This window comes from Bubalus bubalis, chromosome X (genome assembly GCF_019923935.1).
Source record: "Bubalus bubalis isolate 160015118507 breed Murrah chromosome X, NDDB_SH_1, whole genome shotgun sequence".
Taxonomy (NCBI): domain Eukaryota; kingdom Metazoa; phylum Chordata; class Mammalia; order Artiodactyla; family Bovidae; genus Bubalus; species Bubalus bubalis.
Genome location: NC_059181.1, coordinates 107,484,238 through 107,488,961, shown reverse-complemented (window position 1 = coordinate 107,488,961; position 4,724 = coordinate 107,484,238). Strand labels below are relative to the sequence as shown.

The following is a 4,724-nucleotide window of genomic DNA, read 5'->3' as shown; positions in this document are numbered from 1 at the left end:
ATGTCAGCCCCATTTGAGGCTTGCAGTGGGGTGGTTCCATGTGGAACCCAGTGGAGCCAATGGTACAAGACCTCGAAGGAGGTGTTCACTGAAGTTCAAGTACCGCCAGACACTCGCGCCCAGGACATCCAGTGCGGCCTGAAGAGCAAGCATGTGGCACTGGCCATGGGTGGCCACAAGATCCTCAAGGTAGTGGCAGGGCAAACTCTTTGACTCTACAATAGCTGATGAGGGAACATGGACTCTGGAGGATAGAAAAATGATCCATATTGTTTTTACAAAGATGAGGAGAGATGCAGCAAATTGTTGGACTTATCTTCTAGAATATGAATATACAGCTCACCCTTGGGTTCAAGACCAAATGCAGAGAAAACTTACATTAGGGAGATTCCAGAAAGAAAATCCTGGTTTTGACTTCAGTGGAGCAGAAATCTCAGGAAACTACACTAAAGGTGGACCAGATTTCTCGAATCATGAGAAATAACTGATCTTCTTGCTGCATTTTGTGGATCCTAGCAGATGTTGCCAACGTAATCAGAGGAACCGATTATGTGGTGGAAGGAAAATGTGGATGCTTAGTTAACAAATTGCAAAATACATTTAAATATGGTTCTAAAAATTGCATTCAAATATGATTTACATAGGAAACATCTTAAATACTGTGGGAACTATTCTATTGATACATGGCAACTTTTCTTTTGGACTTGTTTTTGCTCAGCATGATGTTTGATATGCTGAATTTTACTAATTTCATATTTAACCTGTATTTTTAATATGAAAAGTTTTAAGGTATAGATCCTGTAAAATGACAGGGTACTTTTAGGGAAAATTAAGTTTTTCTTTCAATAATTGTGATGCAGGAATTATGTTCAATAAATTTTTCTAAATAGGAAAAAACAGTAGAATAAAATTCTACTTTCTTAAAATACCTGATTTTAAGAAAAGGTTGTAGTAATCAATGTATACCTATGGATGATTCTTGCTGATGTTTGACAGAAAACAACAGAATTCTGTAAAGCTATTATCCTTCCATTAAAAGATAAATAAAAAATTTTTAAAAATATTCTGTGTTATTGATTAAAGGGTAGACACACTGATCAGTGGAGCTGATTAGCGAGTCCAGAAATAAACTCACTGGGCAATGAAGAATTTGGGAAACAAGAAACAGGATCATAACTTATGTTAAGAATGTAGAGGTTAAGGTGATATTTGTTGGTGGTGCTGGAAACCCAGACAGTAAGTTTAGAAGTTAGTGCATTGGACAGAATGGGGTCCACACAGGTAGGTGTCTGTGCAGGAGCATAAGGTCCATGTCTGAAGAAGGCTCTTCCAGGACAGAGCCTTCCCAGCTGTGGTCAGGAAGTCTTCAGAGTGCTGTGGCTGAGTGTCAGAGCCAACTTCTGTGAGGGGGTAGGCAGAACTCTGGGATTACAATCCTCACTTCCACCAGAGTGCTCAGCCTTGTTTATATTTGTGAAGTGGATTTCTGTGGAAGGTTTAACTTGGAATAAGAGGTTCCACATCTAAAATTTTGACAGCCACTATCCACTAGATAAATGATGCATCATATCATAGAATTCCAGCCTTCAAGTACCTGAGCCCAAGGTTGTCTTCAGGTCTCTGATCTATTTATCCTGAACAACTTTTGTTACCAAAGATCTGCCAACTGCCTAAAACTCACACATTAGGCTTGAGGAGATAAGTTTCTGCATATTGGGGGATGTGGTGAGAGGTTGTAAGCTCAGTCTTGGCAATGACTATCAAGAGCAAAGTCTTAAAAGTGTCCTGACATAACAAGTATAAGATGGAAATGTCATTATTATAACTGTATAGTGTATTCCATGGGGTCACAAAGAGTCAGACATGACTGAGAAGCTGAACAACAACAATACATGAGCCACAAATACACAGAAAAAATAATTTAAATACAAGAAAACTTTCTCCCATTTAAGTCTTTCCTAAATTTAATCTTAGTGCACCTTTAGTTTCCAGCTGTGTTTGCAGGAGAGGAGATGGCATCCTATAGCATGTAGGCCACTATCTAAGCAACAGTCTTTTAAAAAAAAAATTCTTTTCTGTTATGGTTTATCACAGGATATTGAATACATTTCCCTGTGCTCTACAGTAGGACCTTTTTGTTATCCATCCTACATGTAATAGTTTGCATCTGCTAATCCCAAACTCCCAATCAACTCCTCCCCTATCCCCTTCACCCTTTGGAACCACAGGTCTGTTCTCTATGTTCACAAGACGATTTTTTTAAATTAATTTTATTTTATTTTTAAACTTTACATAATTGTATTAGTTTTGCCAAGACAAGACAATTTTTGATTTGTATTTTTCTGAGAGTTCCAGAAAAATACCTATTTCTGCTTTATTAAGTACCCCAAAGCTTTTCACTGTGTGGATCACAACAAACTGTGGAAAATTCTTCAAGAGATGTGAATCTCAGACCACCTTTCTTGCCTCCTGAAAAATCTGTATGCAGATCAAGAAGCAATAGTTAAAAACAGACATGGAACAACAGACTGATACAAGTCGGGAAAGGAGTACATCAAGGCAGTATATTGTCACCCTGCTTATTTAACTTCTATGCAAAGTACATCATGCAAAATGCTGGGCTGGATGAAGCACAAGTTGGAATCAAGATTTCTGGGAGAAATATCAATAACCTCAGATATGCAGATGACACCCCCCTTATGGCAGAAAGCAAAGGAGAACTAAAAAGCCTCTTGACGAAGGTAAAAGACAAGAGTGAAAAAATTGGCTTAAAACTTAACATTCAAAAAACGAAGATCATGGCATCTGGTCCCATCACTTCATGGCAAGTAGATGGGGAAACAGTGGAAACAGTGGCTTTGGGGGGCTCCAAAATCACTGCAGATGGTGACTGCAGCCATGAAATTAAAAGATGCTTGCTCCTTGGAAGAAAAAATATGACCAACCTAGACAGCATATTAGAAAGCAGAGACATTATTTTGCCAACAAAGCCTGTCTAGTCAAAGCTATGGCTTTTCCAGTAGTCACGTATGGAGGTGGGAGTTGGACTATAAAGAAAGCTGGGTGCTGAAGCATTGATTCTTTTGAACTGTGGTGTTGGAGAAGACTCTTAAGAGTCCCTTGGATGGCAAGGAGATCCAACCAGTCCATCCTAAAGGAAAGCAGTCCTGAATGTTCATTGGAAGGACTGATGCTGTAGCTGAAGCTCTAATACTTTGGCCACCTGATGTGAAAAACTGACTCATTTGAAAAGACCCTGATGCTGGGAAAAATTGAAGGCAGAAGGAGAAAGGGACCATAAAGGATGAACTGGTTGGATGGCATCACTGACTCGATGGACATGAGTTTGAGCAAGCTCTGGGAGTTGGTGATGGACAAGAAGGCCTGGGGTGCTGCAATCCATGGGGTTGCAAAGAGTCGGACACGACTGAGTGACTGAACTGAACTGAATAATTAGCAATGTAGAGCATCTTTTCACATAAGCAACAATCTTTTTAACTTAAACCTATGGTCTCCAATGATCCCTGTTAATGCAGCCTAACATGATGTCCAGCCCAGGCCCCTCTGCTGATAGGCATGTTTCCTACTGTCCACTGGACAGACCCACATGGTCACCTGGCAGAAGCTCAAGGTCGACATAGCCCACATCCTTTACACTTTTCCTCATCAACTAACGACCACCTCTTCCTCAGTCTCAACCGAGAGTAATAGCTTCTACCTAGTAAGAAAACTCAGAATTCAAGGTCATTATAGACTCTTCTCACCATGTCATGGTTTGTAACTCCCTGAAACTCTCTCCCATTTTGCCAACACCCATTGGATCATCGAAAAAGCCCGAGAGTTCCAGAAAAACATCTACTTCTGCTTTATTGACTATGCCAAAGCCTTTGACTGTGCAGATCACAACAAACTGTGGAAAATTCTTCAAGAGATGGGAATACCAGATCACCTGACCTGCCTCTTGAGAAGTCTGTATGCAGGTCAAGAAGCAACAGTTAGAACCAGACATGGAACTACAGACTGGTTCCAAGTCAGAAAAGGAGTACATCAAGGCTGTATATTGTCACCCTGCTTATTTAACTTATATGCAGAGTACATCATGAGAAACGCTGGACTGGATGAAGCACAAGCTGGAATCAAGATTGGCAGGAGAAATATCAATAACCTCAGATATGCAGATGACACCACCCTTATGGTAGAAAGTGAAGAAGAACTAAAGAGCCTCTTGATGAAAGTGAAAGAGGAGAGTGAAAAGGTTGGCTTAAAACCTAACCCAAATCAACCTTAAAACCCAGAAAAAAAAGATCATGGCATCTGGTCCCATCACTTCATGGCAAATAGATGGGGAAACAGTGGAAACAGTGGCAGATTTTATTTTTTGAGCTCCAAAATCACTGCAGATGGTGACTGCAGCCATGAAATTAAAAGATGCTTGCTCCTTGGAAGAAAAGTTATGCCCAACCTAGACAGCTTATTAAAAAGCAGAGACATTACCTTGCCAACAAAGATCCATCTAGTCAAAGCGATGGTTTTTCCAGTAGTCACATATGAATGTTAGAGTTGGACTATAAAGAAAGCTGAGCACCAAAGAATTGATACTTTTGAACTGTGGTATTGGAGAAGAGTCTTGAGAGTCCCTTGGACTGCAAGGAGATCCAACCAGTCCATTCTAAAGGAAAGCAGTCCTGAATATTCATTGCAAGGACTGATGCTGAAGCTGAAAC

The 4,724-nt window shown here is 40.2% G+C and overlaps 1 pseudogene; it reads left to right on the top strand.

Moving 5' to 3' along the window:
* Nucleotides 1-538, top strand: LOC102398791 (annotated as a pseudogene).
* Nucleotides 539-4,724: the final 4,186 nt, after the last annotated feature.